General features: G+C 46.0%; 1 long non-coding RNA gene across 1 annotated transcript; it reads right to left on the minus strand.

Moving 5' to 3' along the window:
• Positions 1 to 1,716: 1,716 nt before the first annotated feature.
• On the minus strand, positions 1,717 to 11,154 carry LOC104623916. Its single transcript, XR_738064.1, has 3 exons — positions 11,071 to 11,154; positions 3,170 to 3,242; positions 1,717 to 2,841 (listed from the first exon to the last, which is right to left on the minus strand). It is a non-coding gene; the product is annotated as an uncharacterized LOC104623916 (long non-coding RNA).
• Positions 11,155 to 12,747: the final 1,593 nt, after the last annotated feature.

The following is a 12,747-nucleotide window of genomic DNA, read 5'->3' on the forward strand; positions in this document are numbered from 1 at the left end:
CCGGGGAAGCCCCTGGAGGGTCCTTCACCAGGAGCCTGAACCTCTCCCCGGAAGCTGTCGAGAGCCCAATTAACACACCTACCCCATAGAAGCAGCAGTGCTGCTGGGCTGAGGGAAACAATTGTGCACGCACCGAAGGGCTTTGCTGAATGGACTTAATTCACCGCTTACGCCTTAAAGCCAAGCGCGTGCTTCACTGAATGGGCACGGGCAAGCTGGAGTGGTTTGGGGGCCTGCTGACCTGTCACCCAACATCAGCATCTTCAAAAGAAACAGCTCTTGGCACAAACAACTCTTTCTTTCAGGAAAAAGGAAAAAAAAAAGCAAAGAAAACCGAGGATAGGCTAGGGCTTTTCCACTCCGGAAGGTCGCCGAGGGAGGAGGCGGCAGGCTCGCCCCACTCCCTCCCCTCCATGGGGCAGGGGAGACCTCCCTGGGGATGAATAGGAGAGGGAAACTGGGGCGGCTGGTGGGCCAGTTCTTTCTGGAGTGGAAAAACATCCCCCCGTGAACTTCCTGCGCTGGCGGGAGAAGGGCACTGCTCCAGCATCGCGTAGCCACAGCAACCGAGTGAGCGGCTGCGACCGTTCTTCAGCCCTGAGAGGGGACTGCAAATGTGAGCGCTGCGGCCCACGCCCGGTGGCTTTGTCCCCAGCAAAGTACACATGAACTGCCCAGCATTTATGCGAGCCATGTTTTGGCGTTCTCCACCTTTAAAAATGGCCCGCTTCCTCATGGCAGATGCTTTACTGAGGGCAGATTTAAATTTGTGGACCAGCTTCCTCTTCTCTTATTTACAAATCTCTGTTTCTCCTCCCTGCGCTGGAAGCGCTCTCTGAATAAAGGCGAAGAAGCCACCAGGGTTTTTAAGACATGCCGCCTCGGCGTACGCCAACAGGGTTTTGCCTGTGCGGCTGCAAGCCCTTCTACAGTTGCGGGTGAGAGTGCAGCGACCGCGCCAGCACCACGCCGAGGTCCCTCGGGAGCTGGTGCGGGAGGCACCACGCAGGGCAGTCCTCCCCGGGTGGAGGGATGCGGTAACCGGGTGGGTGGCACTGACGGATGGATGGACAGACGGACGGAGGATGGGCTGGGACTCCGACAGCTGTACGGGCTGTGCCAACACAGGCGCTGTGCGGCTCTTCCACAGCCGGAAGGCTGCAGGGCTTCCCGCCTCAAGTCTTCTTCTCTGTCCAAAGGGGCTCTGTCCGAAACTTCCAGGTTTAAACCTCCAGGGGCTTTCTATCAGGCCTTCAACACTCCATGTATTCAAATGAGGAAGAGATAAGTGCCCGCCTTTCCACGAATGCAGCAGAGATGGCTATTACCCACCGCCCTCAACCCCAAATCCCTCTTCTCCCCACCCTCACCAAAATTGGAGAGAAATGCTTAATACCAAAATCACGTGTGGCACTAAAGAAAGGGTAATTAAACACTGCAGAATGTTATCAGTCACAAGAAGAAAAATTGCAAAGCAGAGGGTATGTATTTCTCACGTGGTGAAACCAGCTGTGGAAGGTTTTTCTAGGAGTTTTGAAACAATTCCAGCTCGCTCTCTTTTTTCCCCAGGGTAGCAACATTTTTCTGCCACAAGTGAGTTAGTTGTTAAAATATGCATAAAGACATGTCACTCCAAGCTGTGCACTTGTGTTTCATGTTCACTTCCCCCCTTGAAAGAGTTTTGTTATGACTAAAGAACAAAAAGGAAGCGGCTAGAAATCTGTAATGGTTCCATTTATTAATACGTATATCACAAATACTCACAATATCAATGCATTCTCGTTGGCATGCTAGACAGAGGCATTATTAAAAAAGTTCTATTTTTTTAAAAAGGTTTTTAAACTTTTGCTTTCCCCCAAAAATATTTCATATGCCTGTTTTTTTGTGATTTTTTTTATTTGTGTGTGTGTGTTTTTATTTCGATTTGTTTCAACAATGTATTTGGTGACTGCAACCTCAATGCAAAAAGAAAGAAAAAGAAAGAACAGGAAAAAAGTATGAAGGCCGCAGTACAGCACAGTTCAATTAGTTCATAACTACCTAATAAAAATAAAGGAAGCAAAATTCCTGCCTTCACAGTAAGCAACAACACAGCTTAATAACAGTATTACACAGGATCGGGTTCAGAGGCAAAATGCACTAGACAAAGCCTACCGGGATACGCACTAGGCATACAACACTGAGTAAGAATCAAAGATGTAGAAGAACATCAGGAGTAACGGTTCCCTTCAAGCACAACATTTTAACATCATTTTCAAGTATCTTTACGTTATGTTACTGATTCCTTTGTTTTTGGGGAAGGGGGCAGGCGCAGGGAAGGGGGAAAGGATGAAAACCTTAGTAAAGCAATAAACAAAACACGAAATTAAGATAAAACCAAAAGAATATATATATTTCATATACCGGTTTATATGAACGTGTGCAACACTTATTAACCATGGTGAAAGGCTAATTATGCCCTCCAGTCACTACATGCACAGCCCGATCAATGCTGTTAATGAATTACCTTTGTTAACTTACAATGCAACTACTGCGTGACCAAGAACATACATACGGTGCCGTCCTATGCCGAGCCGCGGGGATGGGGTCTGGGTCCAGAGGCCGAGGGGACTCGGCTGCTCTCGGTGGCACCGCGGTACTTCACAGAATGGTACACTACGCATGGGACAGAGTTCGGGAGGTGGGGTGCAAGTGTGCGCGCGCACGGGCTTGCTTGTGGGGGTGTGGGTGTGCGTGCGTGCGTGCGAGAGACAGTGTGTGCTATAACATTCGTGTCAGTCTTTCTCCAATTCTGCAGCTCCTGACCTTCAGACAGGCTCTGGACTTCACACTCCTGAAAGACTAGAGAGCAGGGGGGATTAAAAAAAAGGTGGGTTGCTCTGGTTGTTAACAGTGTTCATGGCAGGTATTTTGTCCTCTCTTCTCAAGAAGAAAACTGAAATGACAAAACGTTCAACAATGCCTTTCCCCCGCCCCTCGACCCTTTTACCCACCAGACAGAATATTGAGACGAAAATCCCAAAGCAAAGAATCCCATGGGAAGACTTAATTCCTGAGGAACACACTGAGCATCTAAAACTTGCCCGCTGTCTTCAGCAGAAGCAGCACAGCCATGACATATATACTGGGGTGTATATAGCATACCACATGGAAAGTGGAGAAAACTCACCTTGTTACACCATCTCGTACTGGTTAGCAGTAATAAACCGGGACAGACAGCATGCCAGCAGCATCCCGATCAACTGTTCCGGACAAGAACAGAAGTAGAACAGAAGTTGTTAAGTTAAATGAATGCAGAGCAAAGCACAGGCCATGGTGAGCAAAGATTTCATGTTCTGGAGCTATTATGCACTACAAAATTTATGCCTTATTTTAAGGACCGCTCTAATCAGAAAAACAGCATTAAAAGCTCCCAACTTTCTTTGCCAGACCTCCCTCATGATTGCTATCGGAGCATATTTATTTGATAGACAGCATGCCTTTTTGCTACTTTTCAGCTCCAGTGTCATTGCCTGGCCAAGTCAGAGGTGGATGGGTAAACTGGCGGGGGTGTCAGCACACTACCGGCTGCGTTTCACTCGCAAGCTCCACCTGGGTCCCTCGCCACCACCCACCACCACCGAGAGCTGGCGGCCCCCTTAACTGTGTTGACAGTGTGCTGGGGAAAAGCTTCCTACTGCCCCAGAGTGATTACGCTTTCTTTACAAATGATGCAGGACCGGAGAAATAAGCGTTATAAATCTGGAAATAAATTTAAAAAAAAAAGTCTTTGACTATTCCCTTGGCTGTCACTCAGATTATTGAAAACAGATCCCTGGCTTCCACTCGTCAATAAGCACTCAGTCATTTCAATGTTTTGCCTATTGCAGTTTGTTAGCGTTTCCTGCGTACGCCAACAAGCGTTAATATACTATAAATAACTCAGCCTCCCTTTTCTCATTTGGATTGGTCAATTAATTAACTCATGAGCATGTCCAGACTGCTACAGCTCATCCCTGGCTATGGGGGTGAGGCGAGAAGGCCGTCTCTGCAGACAGACCAGCCTTCCCTGGAGCTGGCTCCAAGCAAGGGGTGTCACAGCTGCTTTTGGCTGGCTCCCCCACACCCGCGGGAGGGGACGCCTCTGCCCGTCTCCTTCTGCTGTGAGCAGAGTGCATCGGAAGGGAGCAGTGCTTGAGGAGGGGGATCACAACCTTTCGGCAGCAGGGGAGCTCCCTCAGACCCCGCAGAGCATGCGTAGATAACGCCTGGCCGGCTGCTCGTCCAAACTGGCTCCTTCTTCTCTTTCGCGTTTGGGATTGCGTGCCCTTTCCCCTAGACCGTCAGCGCTCCCTGTTAATGCGATCATCACCGAAATATATGTCTTCTCTACCAGCCAACTGCTTGATTTGGGCTGGCATCAGCCCAGAGCAAGACCAAGCCAGGTGCTCGGAGTGATGGCATTTGTCTTCCCAAGAAACCACTATGCGTGATGCAGCCCTGCTTCCCTGGAGATGCCTGCCCATGGGGAGTGGTGAATGGATTCCTTGTTTTGCTTTGCTTGCGTGCGCGGCTTTTGCTTTACTTATTAAACTGTCTTTATATCAAACCATGAATTTCCTCACTTTTACTCTTCCAATTCTCTCCCCTGTCCCACCGTGGGGCAGCGAGCGAGAGGCTATGTGGTGCTTAGTTGCCGGTTGGGGCTAAACCACGACACCAGGGTACCTGAAATCCAGGTGAACTGTTTTCTGCCCCTAAGATGCCACGTTTCTGGTCAGGACATGCTTCATTTGCTAGAAATTTGCTCCCTCTCCTGTTTCAGTGTCCAGCAGGACTGCTCTGGTCATCTCAAAAGGGCTTAAAGTCATCTTTAAAAGCAGTATGAATCCCCATCGTCCCCCACATGCAACCCCCAATTTTGCCACCAAATACCAAGGATGACACTGCCTTGGTTATAACTAGACGTGGGGCACAGATAACACCTCCTGACCCACCTCCAGTAAAAACCTAAGCTACTAGGTTTTGGGGGCTGTATTTTCACAGTTGCCAAAAGAGATGTGGGTGCTGAAAACCCTCCTCAGCTTTTGAAAATCTCACTTGATACCTAGAAGACAGTTTAGCCATCTGTGCCTTTTCTAGTAAACTCCTCTAGACGGGTGTTCCAGCAGGAAGCTTATTTGGTAGCCAGAGTGCTACTCGCCCAGGAGTCCATAGACCGGCAACAATGAGGATGCCAGCATATTCTGGCTGGGCTTTGTATTTCCATGCTTAAATATTCCAGTCACCAGGAGGATGATTTTATCAATTTGGCTGTTTGGGAAGTGTTGCTGAAACCCCACCACATCCTGTGGGTTTACTAGAGAGTCTTTAACACTCCCACTGCTTACTCGTGCGATGTTTCTTTAGCTCAGCCGAGTTTTGGAGAATGAGATTTCCCATAGCGTGTCCCTCACATGTATTTCTCTGTGCTCTGAGAGGCAGAACAGAGTAAGTGCCTCTGGGTGGCCCTGTCCCACCCACTTCACTATCCCTTTTCTGTGTTTTTGGTACCTTTCAGCCTTCTCTCACATTCCTCAGCTGGTCTGAGAGATTACTTCTCTGCCTTACTGCATTTTTCATTAAGATGAACTTCACAGAGTATTTCATCCTATTTATTTCACTGTGCAAATTCCATCCCAGACCCAAATCAGTTCTTCCCTCATCCTACGATGGCCAACGACATACATATATTCAAGTTTCCTTTTTTTTTTCTGCCTGTGCCACAAAATATCTATTATTTCCCATCACAAGCACCCAGATTACGGCCATCATTGTTCGTGGCCACAATCTGCTGCTCGTATCAGGTTTACAAGGGGAAAAATGCTGCAGCCCATACAAATAGGAAGCCATGGGCTTTCTTTCCCCCTTCAGCTGTAGCAGACATCCCCAGCTACCTTTAATTAGGTATTCTTCTGTTTTACACAGGCTGTAACTCTAATAATCAGTGTGTCTAAGCTTTGTAGTATTTGCAGGCAAGTGACGATGTTTTAATTTATTCAAGTCACTTGTAAGATGAATGGCAGGCTACACATGAATTTACCTTTCTGATCTTTGGCCCACTTATTAATTCTTGGCTCTGACCACATGCTGGTTTATGCATTTAAGTGGTTATAGTACCATAATATTAAACTTCTATATTTTAAAAGTAATGGCATGCATATTGTGCCGTTGCATATGCATTTTATACAGCATTTCTAGCTAGTACCAGGACATAGCAGAGCTATAATAATAATAAATCTTAGAAGTACTCTGAACACATATAAAAACCACATATTTTCCAAGGTGTGTGGACTTCCACATTTAACCACAAGAGTCCTGTCCCTCCAGTAGCCAAGAAGAGGCAATACTGTATAAAGTTGCAGAATTTTCCTCACGGTGCTCTTTCATTACAGTCATAACTACAATCCTCTGCATTTAAATCAGGTTAGAGGCTCCCAGTCTGCGAACCACAAACGAGTGCTCTCCACCCCCAATTGATCTCTGCATTTGCTTGATCACTTGCAACCTCTGCTCTTAAGAGGAAGCCCCTTATCCTGTTGTGCAGTAGGTCCCCGTGGCTTCTTTGTGAAACCTGAGGAATTGGCATAAAAAGATCCCTGCAAAGAAACTAGCTGCTAGAAGTTGCATTCATTTCCCTTCATTCCCATTGTCTCTCAAGTGCCCCATCTCAACTTTTATCCACTTATTAATTCATTATTTTTAATAGTCCCGGTTTTTTGGGTGCTGAGATGCCAGACTTGGTTCTGCATTTGTATTCTCTCCCACTTTTCCCCTTTCTTCTCTTTTTTCTAAGATTATCTTGGTCCTCTGAACTATTACAGAGAAAACAGAGTTTGTCTTGGTAACTCTGGTCTTGCCACAGAAAACCTGAAATTGCTGACAAATTATTTGGCTTAGAGCACTGGGAAACCCGTATCCCTCCAGTGTGTCTTCTTTACTACCACCCTGTTGGCCAAAGCTCATTCCAGAGAGCAGAATGCAGTGCATGCATTGTTAATCTCTCCATGGTTTCTAGCAGTCATCTCATGCATATCTCAGATCTGACCACTGATATCCATCCACAGCAACTTGCTGGCAATCTTATCTCCCATCACAAACATGATAACTGGCTTTTTAATATAGTTATTTTGCAGGAGTTAACCTGGACTGGAAGCCGTCCTGCACGACATATTTATTACATCTTATTATACTGAAGAGAAACTAAAGTGCAATTTGAATTTCCATTTTATTTTGGGTCCACCATTTCTCATTCTTTGAGAGAATTTCTACAAATAGAAATGTGTTGAACTAACTGTGAATTCATCAGTGGATCAGGTAAGCTAAAAATGGATTTTTTTATCCCTCAGGAATAATTGTTTAGTTAAATGATCTACCTTGCCATATTCTCAATATGCAGATCTTCAAGCAGCCAGGTTCCCTGTCCCTATTTTAGAAGACAGCAAATTTTTTGTGTCACAAATCACTTACCTGAGTCAGCCTCCTGTGCCGAAGTATGCCTCTGGCACAGTTCCTATCTCCATGCTGAATCCACGGTGATTAGTATTTAGAAGCAACAAAATTCATCTTATATTAGATTTCAAGTCACATATTGGATCCCGATACAGATCCCGCTCCCTAACCTTGGTGCAAGGGGTGACAGAGGTGTAATCCTGTGCTAGGGCCAAGTCTCAGCCTCCCTATACTCAGACAGGAGCTGCAGCAAAGGTGGATGATGTCTGTACCAGAACTGCATCCACAGTCAGGCAGAGCTACTCACATTAACTTTAACAAGTAAAGAAGGCAGGTGGATGCCGCACTGTAGAGGGGGACTGTAGCCATATGAGAACATATTTTCAAACGATGGGAACCGAGTGTGTTCAGGAACTGGTTTTGAGCATGTAGAGAGCACCTGGCTTCCAGTCCTTTTGTACAAAAGGAATAATTTGGCCTTAACACTGCACTGAGACTCCCCTACTCAGGGACTCTACTGCAACCACAACCTATAAACCCCCACCCAAACCCTGCCTCTTGTGTCCCTTAAGGCAACACTTGTGCTGTAGTTTTATCTTGGCAAAACTCCTCATCGTCTATGCTGCTTGCATAATTTTACTCTCTGTTGGGCACAACACAGTGATCATTTTGCTGCTCTGAAGAGCACCTGCTAAACTGAAATTATTCCAGCTGGAAGTCAGCATTGGCATCTGATTCCAAGAACAGGCAAATTGTATTTTATTATTATTATTTCAAATCTGAGGAGCAGTACAGACAATGTCAGCAACACAGCATTTTTTTTTAAAACTCTGACTCTGACTGGAGGGTCTGTGCCCGGCCTGTAAGATGTGTAATGCCATTACATTAACTTTCCCTGTTTCTGGGAATCAGCACATTCCCCATGCTAGTCAACACCTAACAAATCATGTGAAGGCCCTTGAGCATGCTTTACTGTAGAAGAGCAACATGATCTAATTTGTCTTTTATTCAGATTAAACCTATTCTCAGTAGGAACAGCGAAATCTCGCCTATAGCTGGAGCACTGCCTGGCATTATTGCCAGCCACGGTTAACCTGAAATCAATTTGTAAATACCGTCCCTAATTGGGTCCAGCAAAACAGATTAGGCAGTAAATGATAACTGGCCACCTTCTATTCTTCACACCCCAGGAGAGATGCATTTTTGCCCCCTGCATCCTCTCTCTTCTCCTTTTCACACATTCACAAACACCTCAAGCAGCTGAGTACCTACTCGGAGTGCCAGAGCCTTGCGCTTAGGCAGGGGAGCGACATCCCCAGCTGGCAGCAGGGCGCACGCTGCCATCAGGCAGCACCAGCTGACAACGCCGCATCAAAACATACTTCGGTTTTCACTCGGAGACGCAGCAGCAAAGTGCCTTCCCCCCCCGGGCTGCCTGCAGCCTGTCAGACTAATCTCGCCTTGCGCCAAAGGGCTCCTGTTGCAGGGGCCACACTCTGCCCGCACTGTCCGCCCGCCTTCCTGTGTCGAGCTCACCAACAACTGATGACCTAGATCAAACATCCCGGCACGTGCCAAAATACTGTCCATTTGTGCTTGCACTCTTCCTGCAGGCTCCTTCCCAGCTGCAAACAACTTTCAGGCAAGATAAGATGATGCTTTGCCTATCGTACATACAATACACCGATTAAAGGCTTTCAGGTAGCATTGGTCCTGACTGACGCGTTTGCCCCAGCAGCATATGAATTGTAAAATTCTACTCATCCCATTTTTCTTTTGGATAGTTTTATATGAAGCATTTTGAAAGATTCTTTATAGCCTTGTGGCTGTCTAGAAACCAAACTGAAATAAGAGCTCAGAGTCCTATAGCAGTAATCAAGTCATAATCAAGGTTGGAGAAGAATATCAAGACAACCGTGACCCTTCAACAAGAACTAGAATAGCCTATTTAAAAAAATGCCCAAACTCCCCCTGCTCCATGCATCAACAGCTCCAGACTGGTGGTTTCACTGCTTCTGGATCCCAAAGACCTGACACCCACACACAAGCTCTGGGTGGCTGGCAGTATGATGAATCAACACTTATGCCCACATGAAACAGGCTGACAGGCCAAATCATGGGCTTCTCACGTCTAACACCAAGTTAGAAGGCATCAGGTCTCCCGATATGCCCCAGGCAGGACAGTCAGCTGGTCTGAGCCCAAGAGTTTTAGGGGTCCATTGGGTTATGCGTATGTTGACCAAGAGAGGATGTGGTGGCCATTTTCCACACAGCTTGGGGGCAGCTACTCTGAAGAACCTGGAGGCAATTTTAACTGTTGAGCAAATTAAACCTCAGAGAGATGTGACTAAAACACTGCTCAGCAGAGCACGGGCTGATCACATGGGGCAGCAGGGGCAAGAGGGCAGCCACAGCCCTCCCATTAAATTCACTTGCCCAACAGTGGCAACAGTACTGGCAAATCACTTGTTTCCAGTGTAGCACAGTGTAAACCTGCAGCTCACTAACTGAATTCATGAGTTTTAAGAAGTCAAATAATTTTTCCTATCACCTCATTTTTTCCAACCACTGGATACACCTAGGTCATTCAACAGATATATTCATATTTTCAGTGTTGCCTCAGGACCCAGATTTTTAATATTGTGCGAATGAAGCAAATGAAGGGTCCGTGATTGTTTGAGAATACAACATTTGCAGTTGCACTGGGTACTCTCTGCAGAAAGAAGGCAGATTGCCTCTCAGGTAGAAGTACGTCATACGGACATCACACATGTCACTGTGCATTTTTGCTGAACCATTCTGCAAACACTTTTGTGTTGCCCCTGTTTCCCTCTCTCTCATTTTTCCATGTTTCCAGGAGTCCTTGTCATCACACACAAAGTGATGAGTATAAAGGAGCATCTTGTTTGAAAGATGCAGGTATTTTCCTGCCCCTTCTTGATCAGAAGATTCTGACCAGACCTTTAGTTTCCCCAGCTCCTGTCTAGGTGAAGACAGTTTGAATATCAGGGAGCAGCAAACACCTTTTTAGCCCTCCTCTTGTCACTCCCATGCCACACTCCTTTTGGTGCAGGCAAGGAGTTGGTTTAATAATCTGATTCTGGCAGATCTCTGCTCAGTGTTCAGTGCTAAAAGGAAAAAAAAAAAAAAAAATTGGTCACCAAAACCAGATGCCCCCTCCAGGCTCCAGGCCCAGGATGGGGAGGCCTGAAGGTACACTCTTATTTGAATTCTAGACTCCTTTAAGAAAAAATAAGAGGGCTTAGAAGATAGAAGCCTATCCAAACAATGGATAAGCTATTTGTCTTCTTAGCTGTTTATGCTCCATTTAAGCCAATGTTTTATTGGGTTAACCTCTATTTGACCCAGTGGAGGGACAAGTTGTTTTCCTTGAGCTAGTCATTAGCTCAACCGTAACTGATATTCCCAAGGAGAAACTTCATTTAAGTTGAAAAAAAGAAAATCAATGAACAGATGACCTCAGGACTAATGAGCATGCTGAGTTCAGTCCCTTTCCATAATCCTTCCTTCCTTGAAGTCTGGGTAAAGAAAAAGAGAGAAGGGGCAAAAAGGGGGGAAGGGAAGTGTTTATGCTCTTACCTGTGAGAATGCAATCCCAAAAGCCACTCCAGCTATGATTCCCATATTTGTTTCCATAAAACTGGTCACCAAGTCATAACAGCCCTGCAAAACAAACAGTCATTCCTTGTATCGACCTTCCCTGCCACGAATGAATACATACAAATTTCTCATTTAAAATGTACCTGGGCTAGACAATATTTTTGCTGTAATTTCTGACAATGTCACCTTTTTATTTAATAATAGTTCTGAGTGAATGATGGAAAGTGGTGGAAAACCGAGTTCTTTTTAGAAACAAATGTATTTCAGTACTTTTAAAAGCTAAATGTGATGTTGTACTCATTTTTATAGGTCTTATTAAAGAAAGTCAGTTCACATATTGTTTTAAAAAACATTAATATAGCTTTGACCTGAAACCAAACCAGTAACAATATAAGGTAATGTTATACTACAATACAGGTGTCAAAAATGAATAAATGATGCTGAACTCCTAATAGTCCAAATATTTAATAGAAGCATGCTTCAGGCATCCAGTGAGGCATTCTGCTTGCCTTTGCCTGTCAAAGGACACCAGGCAAGGTACTGAGTAGTATATAACTTCAAACCATGTAACAAAGTTATCAAGGGGTTTGTATTAAGTTTCTTGGTTCGTTTGCTCTTGGACATAAAATTCCCTGTCCTGCTCCCCAAACCTAGTTTTCTCTCTCTAGCTCAGACCCTGACTCCATCAGCTGACTTGCTTCCTCGTGCCTCCTCCCCCCACCCTTTCTGGGGCCACAAGATTCACACACGTTTCTCCCCTTCTCTTGGATAGGCTTTTTTGAGATGTTACTCTCAGTATGATAATTTTTGTGAAGTTTCTTCCCTCACCTACTCTAACCCTCAAAAAAGCATTTTAAATAAGCTTTCCTAGTTTGTAGTGTCTAAATAATCTAAACAAGTGACACAAAACTTGAAGAAAAAAGGATAACAGAAGGAGGATCCGGGGGAACTACAGGCCTGTCAGCCTGACCTCGGTACTGGGGAAGATTATGGAGAGGTTCATCCTGAGGCCGCTCACAGGACATGTGCAGGACAACCAAGGGATCAGGCCCAGCCAGCATGGGTTCATGAAAGACAGGTCCTGCTTGACCAACCTGATCTCCTTCTATGACCAGGTGACCCACGTAGTGCATGAGGGAAAGGCTGTGGATGTTGTCTACCTGAATTCAGTAAAGCCTTTGACACTATCTCCCACAGCATTCTCCTGGAGAAACTGGCAGCTCATGGCTTAGACAGGTTTACTCTTCACTGGGTGAGGAACTGCCTGGATGGCCGAGCCCAGATTGTTGTGGTGAATGGCGTTAAATCCAGTTGGTGGCCAGTCACAAGCGGTGTTCCTCAGGGCTCGGTTCTGGGGCCGGTCTTGTTCAATATCTTTACTGATGATCTGGGTGAGGGGATCGAGTGCTCCCTCAGTAAGTTTGCAGATGACACCAAGTTGGGTGGGAGTGTTGATCTGCTGGAGAGTAGGAAGGCTCTGCAAAGGGATCTGGACACGCTGGATTGATGGGCTGGGGTCAACTGTTTGAGGTTCAACGAGGCCAAGTGCTGGGTCCTGCACTTGGGTCACAACAACCCCATGCAACGCTACAGGCTTGGGGAAGAGTGGCTGGAGAGCTGGCCGGCGGACAAGGACCTGGGGGTGCTGGTTGACAG

This window comes from Phaethon lepturus, unplaced genomic scaffold (assembly GCF_000687285.1).
Source record: "Phaethon lepturus isolate BGI_N335 unplaced genomic scaffold, ASM68728v1 scaffold52307, whole genome shotgun sequence".
Taxonomy (NCBI): Eukaryota; Metazoa; Chordata; class Aves; order Phaethontiformes; family Phaethontidae; genus Phaethon; species Phaethon lepturus.